We start from the raw sequence: 25,078 nt of genomic DNA, 5'->3' as shown, positions 1-25,078 counted from the left end.
CGCCATCTGTGCTGAGGAGAAGCCGCGTGAAGAACCAGAGTGATGTGAGGGCAGTCCAGAATGGGAAGCGGGTGGCAAAGTGTTGCCCTGTATGTGCGAACTTGTCCGACAATGCCACACAGAGCCCATGACTCAATCCAAGCAAAGTGGGGACCCCGGGGCCTTACGGCGACTCCTCCAACAACATATTTGTAAGCTGTAAAGTTGCAGAAAGAGAAACACTCAAGAGATTATTTGCAAAACAAGACGAGATATTGCAAATACAAGCCCCCAATGAGAGTATGGAATGCAGATTTTGGGGAAACCAAGAGCGAATGTTGAAACAGGCAGTAATATAGAAACAAAGAAGATATATGCAATTGTGGAATTAAGAGTGGTACTGTTTCCTTATGAATGTAAGAAAGCCTAGCAGGCAAGTAAACCAGGCAGCTACCTGTGCGGGAATTAAAAGAGGAACTGTTTCCTTATGAATGTGAGAAGGCCTGGCAGGCTAGTAAACAAGGTAGTCACAAGTGCACAAGAAGTCTTGGCAGGGGAGTATAGCAGGCAGTTGTACATCTACAGGAAGTCCCAATAAAGGACTGTATTTATTAAGTCAAAGAAGGAACCTTTTAAAAAATGAACTACAAGGCTAAATAACTTTTTAACAAAAGGGATTGCAATGCGTGAAGAAAGAAACACAGGACTGCTAAACCAAGATTGCGTAGTGTTGAAGAATTCAGGGGAAGGTTTTCACCCTCTGGAAATAAGGATTTTCTACCTTGGAGAATTGTTATGTTGGAGCTGTTCTATGTTTCCTTTATGAACTCTTTTTGCAATCACCTGGTTAAAAACATTTCCCTTTTTAATTTAATGATTTGGTTTGTAGTGTGAGGGTCAGGATAAAATGTATCGACACAATGACAGTTTTGATTTTGGAATCCTGACACAGACAGATCCTTACTTTTTGGTTCTAGGTATTAAAATTCCTTTTAGAGCAGGGTCAGAGGAGAGATGCATTATCCCAACCCATTTTTGTTAAAAACAAAAATCATGGCAACTTTCTGTCTACTTTCATTTCTGATTCCTCGCAGCTCCCACAGGTCTAGTAGCTCAGTATCTGAGACAGCATGCTTAAGAAAAAAAAACATTACTCTCATTCCAGATAATTTGTCAGGAAGGTTCAAAGGCAGAATCAATACTGTAAGGATCCCACCATGCAACTTGCATTGCAAATACAGACTTAGTAACAGGTGCTCAGCCCCCTCAGCTACGCTCTATATGAAACTGATGGAATCCCTTCTATCTCCTTTACTTGCATCTTTTCTGGAGTCGTCGTCTTTTCTCAATTCTTTTCAGTCAGGGTTCTGTCCGGTTCGGAGGACAGAGAGTGTTCTGATCTCCTTGTATGACGACCTCTGTCGATTGGTAGATGAGGGTGGAACAGGCGCTCTTATTTTGTGTCCCTTGGCGGGTGGTCACCGAGCCAGTTCTGTCCTGGTCGCCGGCCTTTTGGCCCAGTGACCTAGGACATGCCCCCTTTCGATTTTGGAGGTAAAGTACTTAGGAGACATTTTCTCTGCATCATTATCAATGAATGCCCAAGTTGGGGCTATTTGTAAGGCAGGCTTTTTTTAACTCTGCGTTCTGCGTAGGGTGTTACCGCTTCTCCCACATCGATTTAGGCCCTTAGTTACAAGCTCATTAGTATTGAGTTGACTAGACTACTGCAACTCGCTATTGTTGGCACACCCTTTATACTTGCTGCATCGCTTACAATTACTTCAGAACTGTCGGGCACGGATTTGTACGGGTTCCCCATACGGTGTTCACTTTTCTTCCGTTCTCACATCACTTCACTAGCTACCAGTTCAGCAGCGGGTGCAGTTTAAATCACTCGTGATAGTACATCGGGCCTTCTATGGTTGAGGTGCAGAATATCTCCAGGAAAAGGTTTTTCCCTATGTGCCTTCACTTGATCAACGCTCGAAAGGCTCTTGTCTCCTTGCTGTTCTTCATTATCCGTTTGAGCGAGTTGGAGGACGCTCCTAAGCTGTAGAACTCGCTGCCTGTTCCATTGAGATCCACGGCTAACCACCTGTTTTTTCGTCGACTGTTGAAAACTTTTTTGTTTTAAGTCTCCTTTCTTTCTATTTTTCTTTGATGGTTCTTTCTGCAGGTCTCTGACAGCACCAAGATGCTTAGGCGAGCGTGCACATTATAGCATTAATTAACATAACATAACATAACATAACATAACATAACATAACATAACATAACATAACATAAAATAACCCTCTGTCATATATAATTGGGGATTTTCTCAGGAATTAAACACATTCCAATTTGCCATTCATTGAGATAACCTGAACTCTTACAAATATATTTGTGCAGTGACTCAATTAAAATTGCATTCAGTTATGTAATCTTTCCTGTGTTGAGTCCAGAGTAGAGTAGGATACTCAATTTTTCAGCCTTCTGTGGGGTTTTGAACTCCCAGCATGACACTCATAGTCCAAGGTAGTAACCACTGCTTAGCCAGGTTTCCATGAATGTCAGTCAATTAATGACTTACATGGATATTTCAATTAAATTCAAATGAAACTGTACAAATGTTTGTAAATCATAACAAAACATTTGTTGACCATACATGCATCACATTACCTTTTTCCTTTTGATAGACATTCATAGCTTGAAACAAACATACTTTGCTTGTGGTCAAACAGGTTTCTGTAAGAAGGAAAAGGTAACAGGTGGTAAAGAAATGCGGACTTGTCCACCCCACACTTGAATTTAATACTAACTGACCTGTACGGATGCTTGCAGCGGCCCAGTTTAGCAGATTCACTTCAATCATGCATTTGCAAGGTTACCATAGTAACCAGAGAGCGGGTACCTTCACAAGAGCGGGCAGTCCTGCCAGCACAATTATAAATAAAAGACTTAGGAACTCTGTTCCTCGTGCATGGAGCACTGGAGAGTGCAATATTAAAGAACAGTATAATTTTAGGAACGCTAAGAACTTTTTATGCATGCTTTGAGAAGTTGAGAAGACAGGTTTGCTCACCAGTACCTGCCTATAAGCAAAGCATGATCCCACAGTGACTCACAGGAACGGGTGTGCCTAGCGGTGTCCGTTATATGAAGTACAAGAGAATAGGTGTGCCTAGCAATGCATGTCTCTTGAGCACATTTATTTCTCCTAGAACCCACATAGAGCATTGAAATGCAAAAGGGTTTGAAGTGAGTGGGTGAGGAGTTGGAGGATGTAAAGTTTGCCCAGAAATGCCCTTAATAGAGAAAGCTCACAGCAAGCAGGGATAGCTATGTCCCCATTCCCAGTCACAAGGCCTGCCCAGCAGACAACCTACAGCCTATCTTCTTTTAGAAAGAAAATACTTTTTGAAATGCAGAGATAAGCCCTCAACATTTTAAGACTAACCCATGCCTGCGAACACATTGCACCCATTCTGCTGGCCCAAACAGCCAGGGAATATCCTAAAATGGAAGACATGTTTCTCTTATATGTTCCAGTGCTGCTGCCCGCTCATCGACCAGAGATATGTGGCTCTTTTTAGCACTGTGTCTGGGGCTTCTGGTAGCGCCTCATCCCTTAGAGAGAGGTGTGTGAAGTGTACTTTAAAGGCAGCTGCTGGGCAATTAGCCTCGAAAAGGTATCTTCCTCTCTAGTGAGGACTGAGGGCTGAGCCACCTCTGTGGGATTAAACCCTTGTCTTATCTTTTTACCAAATGACAGTGCAACCAACCAGCTTGAGTACATTTTAAGTCAATGAGGTCTTGAACCTTCTTCCTTGCTGTCAGTAACCCCATGTTCTAACCCCTGAGCCACTTGGTCTCTTCAGACCCTGGTCTGGGCCCCTGTAGGGCTGTGCTTCCTCCACCATAGCGAACGTGCATCATGTATCCAGCAACACCTGCAAGAAGTTCGCGTTTGCATTCTCTTACGAACTCAACTTCATGTTCTGAGTATTTGTGTTCCTGATTGGAGGATTGGGACCATGGACTGCTCATGGAAGTCCTAAACTCTGACCACTGTGCTATTAGGTTCCCCACCAAAGATGCCCCCACCCCATTGAATTAGAGGCAGAAGCCTGCCAGTGCCCCTTTTCCCGCCATGCACCCCATGGGAGGATAGCTCAGCGGCAACGTGCTCGCCTTGGAAGCAAGACAACACGGAGCAACACAGGTTTGATCCCCGGGTCCGCGCTTAGAAACCTCTGGGTATTAAGCACGTTAAAAATAACCTATCATATCATGATTGCCCTCAGTGACTGGGGAAACTCAAGACCACTGCCTAGGCTGCTGAGTAGCGTCACAGCCGAGGAAGGCTTGTGGGCCCTGCAGCAACGTGGCATACATTTGGTCTTTATACTGAAACCTTTTATGAAGAATGCACTTATATCGAATATTTTATAACGAAAAATATAACATTTTCTTTTTTAATTTTATTTTGGAGGTGTCCCCCAAAGCCCTGTTTCCCACCCCTAAAAACCCACCCCAACCGTTTCCCCACAAGATTTAACCCTTTACTCCACCCCTAAATGCATTCTTCATAAAAATTTTCGTTATAAAATATTCGATATATTCATATTCATCAAATGTTCGATATAAACACTGCATACAATAGGTCTAGTCATGGGTTGCCATGCAGCCCCGTTACCAGAGGGATTACAGATTAATTTAGGAAACAAACATTAGGAGTTCAGGAACACCCACACATCCAAACCTAGTTTAAGGAAAAAAACAAACATATACTTATCTGATCTCTGGGAATGGCATCCATGCTCGGTCTTGCAGAGACAGATATAAAAGGTTGAGTGGTAAGAGAAGGTGCCTTTTAAAAGAAATGTTATCAAGCGTGGAGAAAGGACTATGGTAGTTGGCCCTCCATGTTTGATTGGGAAGGGTATTATGAAAGTATTAGTTCTGTCTCGCAGGACAGAACCTCATATGATTAGGACCGTGATGAGGAAGATGGACAAGGATGTAATGTACTGCAGTGTTTATAGCATTCCTGTGATTTTTTAAAATTTACATGTGTTTATTAACAAGTGAGAGACAAGGCGAAGAAACATTTCCAATGTACAGCAAAGGATACATATCTTACATTGGGCCCGATGCCCCCAGGATTACATACACATACGCAAACATCTGCTCTTGCATCTGTCAGGAGTGCTCTATGTATTTACTATAGGATTCCCTTGGGCCTCCTACTGCACTTGTGCTAATTGTTCCTAGATTACCTAGATTCGCCCTCACCTCCAGGCTCTGGGTCCTTCCCTCTACCTCTTGTTACTCGCAACGTTCCCAATGTGCACCCTCTCATGGAGGCTTTACGTCTGGGGAAGTCATCGGAAAGTTCAACAGTTGACCCCAGTCCATGGAGATTCCCTCATCTTGTTCCACCCCTTGGGTTGTGTGTAGAATCTCCAGATCAGCCCACCCCACCTTTTGACATCCAATACCCATTGGTTTACCAAGGGTCGTCTGGGGCTCTTCCATGCTATTGCCACCAGTCATTTTGCTAATTTCAGGAGAAACCGCATTATCCTCTCCTTATCTCTATGTGCTTTCCCTAGCCGTACATTTCCTAGCAGACATGTAATTGGTTTTGCATTCGTAGCTCCCGGTCAATAAAGTATGTATCCTGTCTACCACCGCCCTCCATTACCGTTGTATCAGAGGCCACTCACAGACCATGTGCCAAAAACCAGCCGACCCTGTCAGGCATCTGGGACAGCTATGTGGTATTTTAGGGTTAACGGCATGCATCCTTGTCAGTGTCATATGCACCTGGTGAAGAAGATCATATTGAATTTGTTTAAAATGGGCATTTCAAGAAACCCTTGCAACCTGCTCCCATACCTGAAAGCGGTCATGCTCTGAGATTGTACAACCCAAATCTTTCTCCCATTTATCCTGTACTGTGAGCATTACGTTTGGTCTCGCCACTACTAGCAGCAAATACATTCCGGAAATCATCCCTTTCCCATCCCCCATTAATAAAAGTGACTGTATTCACGAGGTGGGGTCAGTTCTGTAGGAAATTCGGACCACAATTTTGGCATCCTCCTCACCAATCGGGTATAATTCATTAATTGCCTTTGGGTCTATTACATTTCTCTGCCCACTGCGAAAATGTAAGCAGCTTCTCTTACATGAAGAAGTCCCGTAGAGATCGGCACTCTTTCCTATAAAGCATTGCAAATCCCATATCCCTCATAATTCGATAACGTCACCCTCCTCCTGCTCGTCCCACAAATCAGTTCAATCAATTTGATTTCTAGCATCTTAATAATAATCTGTTTGATCATATATAGGATATTAACAAAAAAGAATAATAGTCTAGGGAGGATAACCATTTTTCACAGTGTCACCCTCCCCATCAATGATAGATGTAACATTTCCCAGAAAGCAGTGGCGCCGCCCAACACAATAAGAGCTCTCCCCGTATTGTATACAAAGGTTTCCCAATTTAAACAGAAGGTCGAAACATTATTTATCAACAGTTATTCCCTCATGAACATCACTAAAGATCAATTAAACATTTTATTAAGATTCCTCTTTATTTTAAAAATTCTCAAATTAGAGATCACTGTACACAACAATTCATTAAACAACGGTCCCATTCCTCCTGAAAATTATTGATAGAGTAGCATACCTCCAGATCCAAAACTACCTGGAGAAAAACCAACTACTAGGATCACGCCAATCTGGGTTCAGACCACAACACGGTGCTGAAACGGCCCTAATTGACCTCAAGACACAAATCAACGAGTTGAAGGATAAAGGTAATACAGCTATGCTCCTCCTCCTTGATTTATCGGCGGCCTTTGACCTAGTGGACCATGCAGTGTTATGCAAGCATCTAGCATCTGCCGCCTATTTCTCAAGCAAAGCTATAGCCTAGGTACAATCCTTCCTAGCCAACCGTACGATGAGAGTGTTCTCCCCTGTAGCTTCAGCGGACCCAATACAAATCACCTGTGGTGTCCCACAAGGTTCATGTGTCTCCCCTACAATGTACAATATCTTCACTAAGCTGCTCTTCGACAAACTTGACAGATTGGGGGTAACCTATACTAACTACGCGAATAACACGCAAATCCTCATACCACTATCTGGAAACTTTGTTGAAGACACTGTGCTAGTAAACAAGATTTACCTCCTCATTCAGGCATGGATGGCCTCTCACGGCCTCTGCCTGAATGATGACAAAACAGAGATACTGATCCTGGGTTCCGACTCTAACCTCAAAAAACTCAGCCCCAGCCATACTGCCTTTAATATTGATGGCAACATAATCAAGGTGGTAACCGAGGTAAAAACATTAGGTTTTTACCTTGACTCCACTTTATCTCTTAAGAAACAAGTTAACTCCTTGGCTTCATCTACAGCCTACACCTGCAAATTAATCAGGGCCTGTAGACCCTATATCTCCAAAACCAACTGTATCACTCTAGCCAACGCTTTAGTAATGTCTAATGTGGACTACTGTAATGCCCTATATGCAGGTGCCAATAAAACTGTCATAAACAAATTGCAAATACTGCAGAATAATGCTCTGAGAGCAGCCTTGGACATACCCCGCAGAGTGCATATATCTAACATCAGGAAAGACCATCACTGGCTAAAAATTAGTGATAGAATCCTGCTCAAGACGCTATCGCTCATCCACAAAGGACTGAACAACACTGCACCCCATATATCTCGGCCAGACTGACTAGAAAATCCTCCAGTCACCATACTAGAGCGTCCATCCATCTTGCTCTAGAAATTCCCAGATTCAGACTAACAAAAGCAGGTGGAGCAAGCTTCCCTGTTAGAGCTGCCCATGCCTGGAATGCTCTCCCTACTGCATTGAGAGCTGATCAACCCGATTCCAGATTCAGATGCAACGTGAACAACTGGCTCTGGAGAAAGGACAACCACTAAACTGTCCCCTGCACTAGGCCCTGTATTATGGTATGGATCCACTATGTTACTCATGAAACCTGTACTATAGACTTTCACACCACTGCCAGTGTGTTGTGAATTACCCACATTTCTTATCTCTACTGTAAACACTGTAATAACTGTAATAACTTGTAATGTATCCTCTGTATGTACCACTGTATGTAACCAAGTTCAAGTATTCTTGTTACCGTTGCTCCCGGATACCCCGGGCTTTGGAGTGCATTATCAAATAATAAACTAAACTAAACTAAACTCTTAAAACATACAAATAAAGTGCAGGGGACAAATATTCTTTCAGATACAAGAAATGGTACACCACACATGCATTATTATACAGACAATACTGGAGAAACAAATGTATGTACTTCTTCCTCTTGTTCTGACCCTTAATTAGTCTATACCTCAACTTCTAGGTTGAATTTAACACTAGAGAGAAGATTCAACATGTTTCAGTCCTCTAAATTTTTATGGGACTTTCATCAGGAGTGGTTACGAAAGAGAGTTCAAACGTTTCACTGTCTTCTTTACTGAAGTATTAGATGTCACATTTGTGGGTCTAACTGTTGATAAATTGCAATAAAACAAGTGTAAGGTATAATCGCTCAATTAACTTGTAACAAAATTACGTTTTTAAAACTCAAGAAGGTATCAGCATTACCTATTCGAGATGGTGGAGTATGTCCTCTTCGGTTCACTGTCCTGGTTTGGAACGCTTGGGCACAGCTTATTAAGAAGTATATTTCTTCTGTATCGACCCTATAAATTAATTACATATAGGGACTATCAAATCATGTCTTCTTAGGCTAACACCATATGGATTCTTACTTAGTTCACTTAAAAATGTCAATTTTCCAATTTGAAGGTTATAGCCAAATACTAGTCCTTAGTACTATTCGATTTACACTATATGTTGTTTTCCTTCTTATCCTATTGAGCTTAAGGCGCAGGGGCCTCTAACCTTGTAGGATATAGGTAGAGTTATCAAAATTAGCTCTTCTTACCTCTGAATAGTTCTTATCCGAACCAAGCACTAGGTTCATGTTTAGCCACCCATTATTGCAAGTTGCATCACATTTTACCATTGCCCCTATTGCTACGGGGTTTCAACCTCCCCAGGTGTGGAGTGATGACATGAAGCCTCGGATTTTTCATGCATTCAAGAATCTAAAGTAATTAGAAACACTATAAGTATCTAATTCCCATCTCTGTGGGAGATTAGTACTTTCAGTCTTAATGTCTACTGATTCTGCTTGAAATAAGTTAAAGAATACTAGATTCTTAATGTCGTACCTTTAGATAGTTTTTGGTTTTCTCTGAGAGGACAGTATCGTCAGTCGATTTGAGCTGGTTAAGATTACTCCTTCGAGTGCCGTGGCACAAACCTAAGACAGTAATCAATATGATTTTTAGGTGGCTGGACTTCTTTACAATCATAGTGTTTTTCTAATGACTCGCGGTCATTACGAGTCTCGCGATTCCGTTGGCCCTATGCATTCAAGCATTCATACCTCGCTTCACAGATCCAGTACGCCAAATGGTCTACTCCGGTGTATTATTCACTCAGTACATTTCGGAATACCAATGGCACCATGTTAAACTCTGTTCACTCTCTTTTAGTCAGTGAGGGTCCTGGATCTGCTCCTGAAAGAACCAGAAACTGCCGGCACTCCATCTTAGGTATAGATTGCCACCTAGCAGAGTCCTTTCTTTATTTTGGTTTGCTTCCTCCCGTAATATCTTGCAATGTAGAATCAAAGGGAAAAACCACATTGACAGCACGTACAGCTCGATCTAGCCCCCTCTTGTGATGGTTGGCAGTCCACATACCTATTCTGTGTTTTCTCAAGATTTCGTGAGCTTGAGCCACAGTCCCATTAATTGAGAGTGCCCACGATAATAGTTATTATTATGGATGAGGGGCAATACCTCGGACATTTGAAAGATGGTCCATACTTATATTGTTGACAATAGAAGCTGTGATTCAATAGCTATCTGATACTTTCCTAGGTTGCCCACATGAATTAATAAGTTATTACGGCTGACTTTTAGTTTTTAGCCACATATCAGTTCTCCCCTGATTAAAAGGGCGGGTTTCGATGAAAATCTACATTGTTTCAGATCTTGTGCCATTCAATGGCTTCGTTTAATCCTCTGACATCGCTCTGAGTTAGGAAAATTTGTCTTTGTTCTTTTTCTAACAGAATTCTATTCTTGATGTTATGATTGTTACCCTGTATGGTCATCAAGACTGTCCATTTGAAATCTTCATGGCCATGTTCTTTTTCCACAAAATGTTTCACCATTGGGGCCAAAAGTATCTTATTTTTTATGCAGCTCTTGTGTTCAGAAATACATGTTTTCACCTTTCTATTAGTTTTCCCTTTGTCTCTAAGCTAGCGGGGACACGTGATCATATACACTGCATATTCAGAATTGCAATTAGTTTGTTGTTCTTGTTGCCATAATTTAGGTAGACCAATATCTACCACTTTAGTTTTCATAGTTAATTTACATAGGGTGCAATTCCCACATGGATAGTGACCTGTCGGGGGCTCCAACCCCCAAGAGGGGGTAAGACTCATAATGTTGGGAGCTTCCTCTTTCAATCTTTTTCTGCTAACTCGATTACCAATCGTGGTAGATTTCTTGTATGCAAACAGCGAGCTTGGTATTTTTTAGTTCAAATCTGTGAATACCTTCCAATGTTTATGGATAATGTTACTTATCCTCAGGCTCACATTGGTGAAAGTGTTCACACACACCAATCTTTCTTCTGCTGGTTGTTTAGTCTTGTCTTCTAGGAGGGCGTTTCGATTGTTGTTAAACGTTCTTTTCGCCAACCTCCTGATTAGTTTCTTAGGATATCCTCTTTGTCTAAGCTTTTTGTACGCTCAACTGGTCTCTGCGGAGGCTTTGGGGCATGGTTGCAGCCCTCCCTGAACTTGAATCACCCCCTTCAGGCCTTTCCCTCAGTAGAAAAGCTGTGAGCGGTGGTACGTAGTGGTAATGCTCCTGCGTGGAGATAAGAGTGTGATTGTTGTACCTCTCGAACCCTTCACCCCAAAGTACGGTTTCTGTGAGCATATGCCGGCCCATAAAGCTTACCTGTGAATTATGGAAGATAAGCTCTCTGTCCTGCTACTTTTGGCAGGGGCGCATTGAATGGGATCTAGTTCCTTCACTGATCCCTGATAAGGATTAGTCCAGTCCAGCTGCGACTATGCTTCTCCTTATGATTGGTAAGTCTTTCTTGAGCTCTTGTGATGCTGTTCATTCTGTTTAATGTCTTTATATGTTGCTCCTATTTATGCATGCAATAATGCCTCTCTTCTGTTTTCTTCCCTTAGATGGAAATGCAGCCTCAATGCAGCTGTGAGACGTGAGACGCGAGACGCGGCCAGATGGAAGATGGATGCTACCGCAATGTTCGACAGCAGGTAAGTGATGGTTTAAGGAAAGCGTGAAGTATGGCAAAGCGCAACCTTAAACTGACTGTTTTTTCGATGTCTAACCTTGTCTTCTGTTTTTCCTTGCAGGCGCTGCTGTCGACGATGGAGCGTGTCATGCTACGGTGCCAAGCTGAAGATGTCAGCGTTCTGGAAAGTGTAAAGATGAATACTTGGCTCGCTGAAGAGATGTACAGGTAAGAACAGCTTCCCCCAGTTGGTAAGTATGCTGGCAGGAAGCAGGATGTCCAGGAAGCAGGATCTTCAAAGGTAAGTCTGACCTCAGGCGACGGTAAGCGTTACTCTGTTTCTAAGTGCAGAAGAACGCGAAGCATCAGTCTTGAGGATCGGGGCAGCTTATGTAGCTGAGATCATGGGCACGCCCGTTAGGGCCGGCTTACCAGCCACACCCTGCCACTCCTAGAGAGTGAGCACGTGCAAAGGCAATCCATTAGCAGCCACACCCAAGAATACACTTGGGGCTGCTTAATGGATGGAATGTTCAAGGTTAATGCATCCTGCTTAATGGATAGAATGTTCAAGGTTAATGCATCTGAAGTGCTATGTCCATAATAAAAGCTTTTTGGTGTTAAATGGATGTTCTTGTTTACTTTTGTTCATGAGCCTGGTGCCAGAGGTGCCAGGACTGTGTCCACCCAGGTCTCCTGTGCATGCGACCCCTGCATGCATGTGCCCCTGACTTCATGACCATGACAGCTTTTAAGTCACATTGTTAGCTTCTATCTCAAAGGATGTCTGTTGGCTACTTTTCCTCTTAAGCCTTAAAAATTTGTCATAAGGCAAGTTATCCCTGAGTTGTTTCACATGATGGCTTTGATAATGAAGTTATGAGTTTCTATCAGTCACCTTATGGAAAGGTTTGACTAATAGTTGATACGCTTCAGGAAATATTGTAGGATCCAAGAAATCTACTGAGTCTCTTTGTATATTCATTGTGAATTTCAAATGGTTATTAAGTTGGTTAAGCCATATTAGAAATTCATTAGCTTGCTCCAATGTACTTGTCCATATCATGATAATATCATAGATATAGCGGGCCCACAATTGTAGGTATTGTTTGAATGGATGAGCTATACAAATGTGCTTTTTCTCAAAATATTCTACATATATGTTTGCTGGAGTGGGGGCCTACTTGTTGAAGGAAGGACACATGAAATTTGAAGTAGTTCCTAGTTAGGGACAATTCAATGCACCATAATATGAATGAAGTCGGAACGGGATCACTATCCGTTCTAGTCAACAGTATTTCTTCCACTGTGTCTGAGGTTTCGCGTTGGGGGATGTTCGTATTTAGTGAAACAACATCTAGCCCCACAAGGTAAGTATTGTTGCAATCGTACGGTAGATGTTCAAATTTCTTGATCACATCCTTTGTGTCTTTAAGGTATGATTCCATGTTAACCTTTGAGGTAGTGGTCTGCAAACTTTGAAAGTGACTCTAGAATGGAATTATTCCCTGAAACTATGGGTCTACCCAGAGGGTTGGTCAACGTTTTATGGATTTTGGGTAAGCAGTAGAAGGTGGGGGTCGCAGGATCAGGATTGTTCAAAAATGAGCATTCCTGTTTGCTAAGCCACCCTCTATCGCAAGCTTTGGTTATTTTGGATTCAATCAGAGTTGGCAATTCTGTGGTAGGATCCTGAGGTAACTTCTTGTAGTAGCGACTATCATTGAGTTGTCTATAGCATTCCTCTATGTAGTTAGTTTTGTTCAGAATTACTATAGCTCCGTCCTTATCAGCTTCTTTTTAATAATACTACTGTTATTGTTAGAAAGGGAATTCAGGGCTTCTTTCTCTGTTTGTTTTTTCTAGTTTTGCTACATCCGCCAGAACTCTTTTTTCTAAAATTAATGATTCTGGAGAGAACGTGTATGCATGGGGCAGAAAGTTGAGGGAGGGTTCAGCCTTGTTTGATTCGGCATCAGGGATTCATTCTGTTCTTCTATTTTACTTGCAACTAATTCTTTAAGGTGTATCTTTCGCATACATTTGTGGAAATCTGTGCGAAATAGGAACGGGTCATGCTACCAGGAAAAGCCAAAATAATCACTCTAGAGTGATATTCTACCTTAGTTTTGGGAGCCGAACCTCAATTTAAACAGTAGGTAGAAACATTATTTATCAACAGTTATTCCCTCATGAACATCACTACAGATCAATTAAACATTTTATTAAGGTTCTTCGTTATTTAAAAAAATCTCAAAGTAGAGATCACTGTACACAAAAATTCATTAAACAACTCTTAAAACATGCAAATAAAGTGCAGGTGACAAAAATGTGTTCAGATACAAGAAAGGTTATACCACACATCCATTATTATATCAAACAATACCGGAGAAACATATGTAAATTAATTACATGTAGCGACTATCAAATCATGTCTTCTTAGGCTAACACCATACGGATTCTTACTTAGGTCACTTAAAAATGTAAATTTTCCAATTTGAAGGTTATAGCCAAATACTACTCCTTATTGCTATTCGATTTACACTATATGTTGTTTTCCTTCTTATCCTACAGAGCTTAAGGCTTAGAGGCTGCTAACCTTGTAGGACATAGGTAGTACACTGAGTTATTAAAATTAGTTCTTCTTCTGAATAGTTCTTATCCAGACCAACACTAGGTTCATGTTTAGCCGTCCATTATTGCAAGTTGCATCAAATTTTACTGATGCCCCTATTGCTCCGGGCTTCAACCTCCCCAGGTGTGGATCCTCCAGATCGTGAAAAACCTGCAACCCAAAACATCAGAAAGATTCCAGCTCCCATCTACTCCCTCAGTCTGGGTAAACATCTCAGGGGCAGTCTCCCATTTGTGTCATTGAGAATTTAATATTTTTTACCTTATTAATCTGAATACCTGGACAGCTGTCAGACATTCTCCAGCACTTCCAAAATAATTAGTGCAAAGGATTTCCAATGAACAACAGGACATTGTCTGTGTATGAGGATATCACGTATACTTGTCCGTTCACCACAGTACCTGCATTCGACATATGTTGTCTGAAGTAGCCTACCAGGAGTTCCAAGCCCTTGGTAAAAAGGATCAGAGATGCAGGACAGCCTGCCTAGTGCTCCAACCCAGGGTCCATCTATCCAAAATCCACTGTCCCGTACTGACCCTCGCTATTTGGTTGTTAAATAACGAGCAAATCCACTTCAGGATTCCTAACCCTAGGCCATAGTGACCAAGGACCCTGAACAACCAATCTCACTCCACTGACTCAAAAGTCTTAACCGCATGCAAGAACATCAATGCCATCTCAGCGGACGAGTACTTGGTTATGTCAATGACATGATGAAGCCTCTGAAGGTTAACTGAGGTGTTATTACCCCCCAGGAAATCACATTGATCTACTTGCACCATCCCTGCAACCACCTCGGTCAGTCTAGCAGCAATCACTTTTCCTAAGATCTTTGCATCTATATTAATCCGAGATATAGGACGGTACGAGTCACACCTTGTAGGGTCTTTCTGATGTTTAAGGATCACCATCGACACCCTCAGCGAATTCGGCAGAATTCCTGAAGCAAAGGCATAGTCAAACATTGGGCCTCATTACGACCCAGGCGGTAAGGGGTTACCGGTACCGGTAAGGGCACTGGTGCCGGTAATCCCTTACCGCCCAATTACGAGGTCCCTTTGCGGGTCCCTACCATAATGGCTGGTTTTACCAGCCGTTAAGGAAGGGACTCGCAAAGGGACCTTGGAGGTAATTACGGTACCGCAATTTGTGGTACCGTAATTACCGCCTTTCCCATTCCCATTGAGCCCTATGGGGCAAAAATGGGAATGGGGAAGGGCCAATGGTGAATGGGGAATTACCGCCCTGCCAACCTTGGAATGGGGTGGTAATTCCGCCATTCACCATGGCGGAATCCGGCGTCAACCATGGCGCTAATAGCGCCATGGTTTAATGCCTGGGTCGTAATGAGGCCCATTGTCTTTAATTTAGGAACCAGAATTTCTGAATATGTCACATAAAACTCAACCGGGAAACCGTCACTGCCCACCAGCCGCCCTCTCATTAATTAGTTAATCGCCGCCTGGATTTCTCGATCCTCCAATGGTCTGTCTAGAGCTTCCCTGGGTGCAGCGTCTAACTGTGGAACACTTCATTAATCCCTCCCAGTGAAACCATCAACAACACTGCTGTATCATAGATCCGGGTGATGATTGATCTCAGTGGTTCCTGCAAAATGAGCCAAGCCAAAAGGCGACCTGCCTTGTCCTTTTCCCCGTGAACCCTGACTGTGTGGCGGTCGTGTTCATTTCTAGTAGTTCCCGGTGTCAACCCAGTTCTCCAGAGAGATCATCTCTGCACAGAATTCCTCAGGCCAGCTCCCCTTCGAGTTTCTTGATTGCCTCTTCAGATTTACACAAAGAATCATGTAGTGCTGCTTTATGTACAGCTTCCATATTGGCTATACAAACCCCACATATTGTACTTTAAAAGTGCCCCAAAATCACCACCTTATACCGAGCCCTCATTGTGTCCAAAAAGGAATAAATCTCAGTATCTCCCTGAACGCGCCGTCCTGAAGACGTTTTCCCCTTAACCTACATGTGGCAACCTCCATGTGGGAACTGCTAGTTTCCTCCTGCCGCAGTTCAACATAGTCAAAAGGGGTGAATTATCAGATATCACCCTTTCCACTTAATTGGAGCACAATGTAACCTACTAACCAGCATATAATCTATTCTAGAAAGGTTTCTGTGGGGATGTATCCGATTTGTCCAGCTCTGGATCCAGTAAGCAATTAAAATCTCCTCCCGATATGAGAATATCAAACGTATATCCATCAGACAATTCCACCAATCCCTTAAAGTAACTCTCATTATATTCATTTGGTGCGTAGGAAATATCATGCCCCTCCAGGCTTCCAACTAAGACCTGGGTGCACCATTCATCCTCCCCACATTTGCCGCAGGTTCTCCAAAACAGCCTTCAGGAGACGCGTTTACTGCAGGAGGGCAATGTGCAACCCATGTCTCTTCAAGTAATTCCCACCACCCTCCTCTTTCCTATTTTGTCCAATCCGCTAACATTCCTTGTCACTATTCGTATCATGCTGGGGTTACCCACCATCATTAAACTTGGACCTCTTGTCCACGCCATGATCGAGCACATGCATCTCAAAGGTCCTCCGACATTGTCTGGTATCACCATCAAAAAATCCTCAGCTCCCTCCCCTTCATCCCCAAGCCAACCCTCCCTCATATCCCTTCCCTGCCCATCCCTCTGAACCGTTAGGTCTTTTTTAAATTCCGAAGCGTGTCATTACATGGATGGAGGTGCGGAATAGCTCTCACACCAATAACCAAACTGACTCAGGAAGTTGGCAAACAAAGGCTGTTTTATTGTCAATTGTCTCAAACAGGGAGTACAATGGACATCAACGGATGTCTCACAGCATAATCTCAAAGCATCACATGGAAAAACATCTTTATATAGCAAGAACCTGTCAGAAGTGATGTCATACTACGTTGCAAACTAAGAAAACCTACCTGGGATTTTGATAGGTCTACGGGAAAACATCTTGGTATACTTTCTGTAGGGGATTTGATTGTTATTGGGTGTCTACTGTCAGGTGGACAACTTATGCCCACCCCTTGTGCAAGTCATCCTCAATAATTATTAGATACACAACACACTGTTGGCTCTCAAACTATAGGGCTCTTCAATACATGGCCCTCTATAATTGCTTGACATGCTTGTGCCTTTCTGTAATATTCAACCCGCTAGCAGCACATAAACTGGTACCCCAGGTACTTGTGGTGAACTTCACCATGCCTCCTCACCCAATCATCCCACCATCCTTCATCACTCATGGCGTCTGCCATTTGAATTGTCTTTGAACTTGTCCTTGCAAAGTATCACTTTGCCTAAGAATAGAAGGGATTATGAGCACGTTCTTATATTCAAGTCTCGATGCAGCTTGCCCATTTTCTATTTCCATCCATCCCACGTGACAGGAGACCACGTTTGAGCTCCTTTCTTCACAGTTAATGATATTAAATGAACAAAACCTGGCACTCATAGTGTTTCTGTCACACCTTAACAGAAGCTCGCCTTGTTTCTCACGTTCTTTGTATCTCCTTGAATAGATAACCAGTTCTTGGCTGCCGCAATCCTTGACACTGGTCTAGAGAGCCTTCTCGATCCTTCCATAATTTTCAGCTGGTTTTCTCTACTGCGCCACACTTTCAGCCCTTCTCTTTCACGGGTACTGGCTTACTAAAGATGCAACATCGAATATCCAGACTTATACATATATATATATTGGCGACATGCCTGCAGTCTATTCACTCCCAATAGCCAGCCTTCATGATTACTTAATCTACTTGTGTTGCAGCAGCTGTACAGTTATAAAGCAACTTATATTTCTTCAGTGTTCTTCACATATGCAATCTTCATTTCGCACATAAAATGTTACTCGATTCTTTATCTCGTCATCAGTTTCATAAAGTCTATGCATTCTCTTCTCTGATCATCCCTCTCATTGCATCACTCTCACTTCTTGTGACATCACCAACCTCTTGCGTTTACTGGTTCACACTTCTTCAGGGATCTCCCCTAAGAGGCTCTCATCTCTCTCTAGGTACATCTTATAGGGCCTTCTCAATGGATACCTTGTTTCAAAGATCTTTCTCGGTATAGGGATCATTATCGGCGTTGTACATGTCGCAATTTCCGGCATCCAACATATAGGAAAAATAGGGGTGTGATTTCTCGAGAGGCATTTGGCTCCTCCTCTACACTCCCTCCTCTAATTGATTCATCGACCACTCTCCCATCAGTCTTCACATCTAGACATCCTATTTTGAAAACGTGCTTCTTTGGAGTCCATATCTTCATTACTCCTTTCAGAGATCCTGCTGACTTTACATGGTCATCAACACTCCAGGTCATGTGGCTACATTGTCCATTCGGACTGCAGTAAATCCATCGTCCCATATACTTCTTGTGGTTTCTCAGATAGAGGAACTTCATTCCCTCAGGTGCTAGAATGCTTACTTCTATATAGTTTCTGATTTCTTCTTCGTGTAAGTGGTTTCAACCAAGCACTCCACCTAAGTCAATGCCTGGCGTGAGATGCCCAGCTGGAACCCTTAATTATATATTTTTATGTCTAAAGTTCTTTTATTTCTGAATGATGTACCCTTATATCACGCCCCTCTCTTTGAATCACCCTCGGTCTCACTGAACCAAGAAGTAGGTTGTTTTGCAAAGTTAAAAGATTTATTTTATGGATTTGAACAAGATATATATCACACTTTTATGAATTTGAACAATATCTAGATGTCACACTTATTAATATTTATACAATGATCAGCGTTGGGTGATATTACAATCAACAATCTCTTTAATCAATAGGAGTATGGATGAGAAGAATCATGTAGCATAGAATAAACTTTGTGTAGGTTCAATGAAATGAAATGATATCACTCTTTCCTCCTGATACTACTCAATCCTCCCTAATATGCAATATAGAGATGGAAGGAGAGAAAACAGGTTTCAGGAATAAACACCCAATTCCCCAAGCAAGCTTAGATAAAAACAGGAATGATTTTAAAACAGGTCAAATGCTTTTGGATGTGGCTTGTAATGAATGGGAAAAATGCTAAAAATGAATTTAATTCGCTAGATTGGATTCAGAACTAGTGGGAGCCACTTTGGATAGGTTCAGGTAGACACCAGCAATGGTGGTTGGATAACTAGCAGATAGAAAACTGAATTCAGAGGTTGAATGCAAAAAAATAGCTGTTTTACATGGGATGAAATTGAGCAAAATGCAGAATCGTGGCAAAGTTTTCCTTGCGCGTTAAGCACTATTGCAGCAAAACTATAAGGAGTTGGAATGCGGTTCTGGATTTGTTTGAAAGCTGAGGATGTTAGCTTCAATTTAACACTTAGCATATACGGTACAGAAGTTATGAAGATTTTAGTAAAGGTCAATTTTTCTCAAAAAGAGTCAAGATTTCAAATGAAAGATGCGCTTTTGAAGATTACAAACAAGGATTGGCTTTACACTAAGGGGCTATGAAGATGTGAGATACCAATGGTACAGCCACCAGTCCAGAGGCACCTCTGTCTGATCTTTGCCCGCTGCGACACGTGCCTTTCTTCAGCAACTATATATTAGCGCAAAGATGATTTATCACTACAATTATCACAGGACTTATATGGATGAGAGAAGAATTCAGGACAGACAAAAGAGATTCTACAATGCAGTTCTGAATATGATAGAATGGGTTGGATAGGATTACTTAAGGGTAAGAGATTGGCTATGGACAGTTCTATGCTAAATACTCACAACTATGGTTTTGGAATAGGCACGTCAGGATCTGGTCAAAGGGTTTTGGACTGGAATCTGCTAGCCACCGGACAGGATTCAGGCGCTTGGTTCTTCACTCAGCAAGGCACTCTGGTCTCTGCACGGCCTCTTGGACTGGATCTGATGGGTTGGTTCTGGGTTACAGCTCTGCTCTACTGGTTTGGATCTCTGGGTTCTACCAAGGGTTCTTGGCAAGAACCAGAAACAGCACAGCCCGGCTGTTCAATTTGTTGTGCCCCTTGGAAGTCTGGGGGTTAAAATCAGGTTGCAAGATTTTAAAGGCCAGCTGAGAAGGGTTCAGCTTTAGGATTGGGCCTTCTGCTTTCAGAGTTCTGGAGTTTGGATCTGGGTTCTTCCTGCAGAGCACTTCGCCAGTAAATCACTTGATGGGTGAATGTGTCTCTCTCTGGGTCCTCAACAGTCCCTATTTATGTATTTCCCAAAGGGGTGGATAGGCTGATTATACTAAGCCTACCCTCTAGGAAAATGATTGTCAAAGTATTCCCTCTCTCCTGATTTGAGAAGGAAACCAGAGTGTCATAATGTGTCATGATGACGCTGTGTTTATGGTCCAGGGAAAAACGTCCCCTTTATTTTTACACAGAAAATCTATTTTTCATATAAAGCATATTTACAATATCAACAACTTGCTAATAATACATATTTACATCCCCAATTAAACAAGGCACGTATCCATCAAAGTCCCATCTTCTTAAGAGATTTGGTTCACAAATGACAGTTTTTCGCGCTTTTGGTTGTTTACCCAGTGTCAGATCTGTACAAATTTTTCCACATACATGAGCATAACACCTCGGCACAGTCCTGTACATTTTCATATTCCTAGCATTATCACAATTGCTACAATATCAACATTTTTAGTGGTTCAGTCTCTGAACATCGCACAAACTCCAGAGTAGTTTCTACTTGTGAGCAACAATTTCATTTTAACAACCTTTAAATTCCATATTTTTACCAGTTTGGCACAGTTTTCTATGAGTCTTTTTCTCAAAACTATATTTTCTTCAGTTCCAGATACACAATTCAGTCTAGCCCCGCCTCCAAGGTTTGGCTGAGCCAAGAGCAACCTGAGCCTCTTCCTGCCAGCAGCTGGTTTCTGTTGACGCCCAAATTTGCATTTCCTTTCATTCAAGGGAGTCTTTTGCCTCCTGTCACAGCAACAGGCCAAAGTCCCCCTCCCCCCTCCTTTCACAACTCCCTGCCAGTTCCTCAGCAGAGAGCAGGGGGGAAGATTCCTTTGTTTGGTATAAGCTGTGGAATGTCTTTGAAGCCCAGTGTGGCTGGCTTTAACTAACTTTTAAAACAATCTTTAAAATAGTCTTTTTCTAAAATGCCATTAACATTTTTAACAAATATAGCCACAAATCTCTTAATTCCAACCTTTTTAAAACATAGAGATTGAATTGTACAACCTATATTGCTTTTGATAGGAAGTCTCTTCTTTTCCATACTTTGATTTTAATGTACAAGTTTAAATTGATAGGGTAAGTAAATGCCAGCTTCTGACATAGGCGAGTGGCGGTACTGCGCTCATTTCTGACATATTTTTCCCATGCAAGCACCTTTGAATGTGGATTTTCTACTGATAAAATGTGCTTCTGATGACATGGTGCCTAGGTGGATTCTTTCAATAAAGTGATGTTTAACACCCAACAAAGATGTTGTATCTTTTCTGCTGTTTGAGAATCATTATTTTGCAAATTTAACAGCCAAGGAAAAAACAGATTTTTAAAGCAGTTCTGTGTCTCCCTTGCAATGCAGCACTGTTTTTTCAAGTAGTTTCATTTTACTCTGTGGACAGCCCAATGGTTTTGGCAGTGGTCTTCTGTGTTACCACTGACATAGATAGGCAAAATGGATTAACGGCCTATTTTTCAGGTTTTCCTGCGCACTTCTCAGAGATGTTTTAAGCGCATAGATCTTTTTGGCGGCCATCCTGTTGTTTTTGATGAAAATAGCGCACAACAATGTTGCAGGGCATAAACTAGTGGGTTAGAACATCCCACATTCTGTCAGCTCCTTGGGTCCAAACCCAGGCTCACCATTGATCATGATCTTCATTCCTACTGCTTTGTTTGCTGTCTTCTTACACTGTGCGATTATTATTCTGATCATACAGAATCCAAACATGATCATCACCAGTAGTGCTCCAAAAAACATGAACATATTCACCATCCATTGTGGAACCCATGAGAAGATTAATACAAACCAGCTGTCATCTGCAATATCTTCTGTCTCATCTTCCATCTTGATGTGCAGGTTTGTTAGCAACATTATTCCCTCTGTCAAGGTACTATTCTTGTCATTCTGAGAAGGTATCAATGTGCAACATGACTCCCCGATTTTGGCACAAACACCTCCATCCATTGCCGTAATCATGTCCAGGACATACCTATTTTGGAGACTCATCAGTCTTATGGCTCTCAATTCTTCCTTGATTGCGATGAATCCCTTTATGGTAGTGTTGATCGTTTGCAGGAGCTCCCAACAAGTGATTTGCAACCACTTCACATTCGCCATTGTCTGAACCCCTGGTATAAAGATAGTCATCAACACTGCAGAAGTCTGACTGAATAACATGTGTTCATAAGGAATACAATCAAAGGCTTCTATTGACTTAGCTGAAAAGTAATTCTCCCTTCTTGTCTGATTGAGAAATCCAAATGATCTCCTCTTCCTCATATGAGCATCTGCTTTTGGAAACTCTCCAATATTAAAGTCACTCTTTGGAATCACCAATGCTGGAACATGAATAAGTAGTATGGAACACAGCCCTCCCCAGTCTTTGGGAAACTTCATATAAGCTCTGAATCCACAGGCCCAGGAGTGGCCCATTAACACTACTGTTCCGTCCTTCATTCCTGGTACATCGAAAAGTCATCAACAATGTTGATTCATTCTAAACATCCTTATACCATTGTTTCTGAAACACAAGGATGCACTATCTAGAGGTACTATCTGCAAAGGTCCTCCTTTATCATCTACCCACGTCAGCAATTTCACAATATTTGACAAATTATGCTTGCATTCATTCTCTGCAGTATCTATAACTGGTTCATAATATCCTGTTAGTGCTAATGCGTTACATACAATCAGGCCTTCAGCCCATCCTTCCGGACCCAGAACTGTTCCCTTGATTTGCAGCTGACCCTCTCTTTGCATCTTCGTGTTTCTTCGTGATTCTTTCCTTGACAATTGAGCATTTTGTTTCTTCTCTTCTGATTCCTGCTCCATTTATTCCAGGCTGTTCATATCTGATCACTTGATTCCTTGTCTCCAATTTCTCTCTTTTCTTTAAATCTTGCACATAGCCATCTTTTCTTGGAGACGTCTTCTCAGCCACCCACATCAAGGATGCCGTTCGACCCTGGAACTGACCGCTCGTCTGGCAGAGTGCAAGGTGCGTCTGTCAATGAGCTTTCTGGACTGCTAATTCTATAGCTATGAATATCTTTGAAGTTCCCATAGCATAAGGTATGAGATCACAAACATAGCACCTCTCCTAGGATGCACTCTCTCCCACCTTTCCCATGTGTTGATACCACGTTATTACCCAAATGTGCTGTACTGTCCAGATAATTATTTGATTCATTATCATCTTCCCTTGTGCTTCTCATGTGTCTCCCTCTCGCAAAGGGAGTGCTTGCATAATACTCAAGAAGCATATCAGTAATGGTCATTCCTACAAGGGAAACCATAGGAATATTCATTTTAGCAATAGGCAACCCTACACGGGCCACTGGTGTGGGAAAATCACAAATGGTCTTGACCTCTCAGTAATAGACAATTCTGCGTGAGTCACTGGAGTGGGAAGAATGAAAGGGACTTCTAAATATCTTGGACCAATGAAGTAAACAGTATGAATCAAGAGAACCAGAAAGACAAGGATTAATGCTGAGCATGCATATATTATACACCAATACATTAATCCTCACCATTTACGATTCTCTGGCCATCATTGGACTTGATCGCTTTCCAAAACTGTACCATTCTCAAAGTTCCTCATTGTGCCTGTGTACTGCTTTAAGGAAGGAAAACACCTTTTTAATCAGGCAATTGTGGTAAATCAGGTACCTGCAGGATCTGTTAAACTATTGCCAAAAGTTGTCTTTTTATCGCAGGGCCATTTTTAGGATCATGCAGACAAGTAGGTATGTTGACACTACACCCAACAAGAGTAGAATAAGCTCTAAGAATAAATATGAAAACAGCAGTAACGATCCTATGGGCATCGTCGTTTGTCAAAACCATAGAGTCAACCAAACAATTGCGCAGTATAAAAAGAATCAGCGTGTTGTTCACACTTCCAATCTCATGTCAGAGGTTGTCGCCCAAACATATCCACAATATGTCATTATTTTCTAAAGTTCAATTTTCAAAAGATTCCTGCGGCTCAAGAACTGAGTTTGCACTCCTGCTATAATATCTATAAAGAGTGTCTGGGCTGAGCCACAGTCCAAATGCACACTTGCATTTATTTAATAAGCATCCTTAGCATCCTTCCTCCTCATCATTGATCGGGTCTGCACGTGCTGAACTTCTTCGCCTTGTCTTGCTTCCGAATCGATCTTTTGGGGTGCATCGGCCTCACCAGCGTATGGCTTTACACCATAAAAGTGTATCTAAGCATGTCTCCCTTGGACTTGTAGTGTCTACTTCCACTGCTGAGGGAGTAACGGCCTCCACTAAATAAGGTCCTCTGAATCGTGGCTCATGCCACATTCTGGTAAATTTCTGAATTAGAATTGCATCTCCAATAAAAAGTCTAGGTATAGGAACTAATTCTGAAATTCCAGTTGCTGAATGGTCCTCATTTTTGTCATGAGACCGACTCCCCTGGTGCTTGAGTTGATCTGAAATGACAGAGATATTAGCGGTCATAGATATCAAATACGCACAAAACGAATTTCTCAACATTTCTACAGTCTCCTGGGCATTACTTCTGCTCCTTGCTGGAGGACACAAAGGCTTTCTCATTCCCCTCCCCGTCACTAACTCATGGACTGTGAGGTGGTGGTATGACCGAAGCTGATTCCTTAATGCATACAGGGCTAGGAGTAGAAAATATAGCCATCCCTTCTTTAGTGTCAATTTAAGTTTTGTGATTCTCTCTTTAAGGAGACTGTTGAGTCTCTCACATATTCCGGTCACTTGCAGGTGATAAGCAGAAGAAAACGTGTGCGTAATATTCAATAGTAGACTAATCTTTTCAAATACTTCATTAACAAAATGGGACCCATTATCGGATTTCAGCACCTCACACACTCTCCATCTCAGAAAGATTTCTCATACTAAA

The sequence above is a fragment of the Ambystoma mexicanum genome, chromosome 3q (genome assembly GCF_040938575.1).
Source record: "Ambystoma mexicanum isolate Mex_15411 chromosome 3q, UKY_AmexF1_1, whole genome shotgun sequence".
Classification (NCBI taxonomy): domain Eukaryota; kingdom Metazoa; phylum Chordata; class Amphibia; order Caudata; family Ambystomatidae; genus Ambystoma; species Ambystoma mexicanum.
This window is presented reverse-complemented; position numbering follows the sequence as displayed.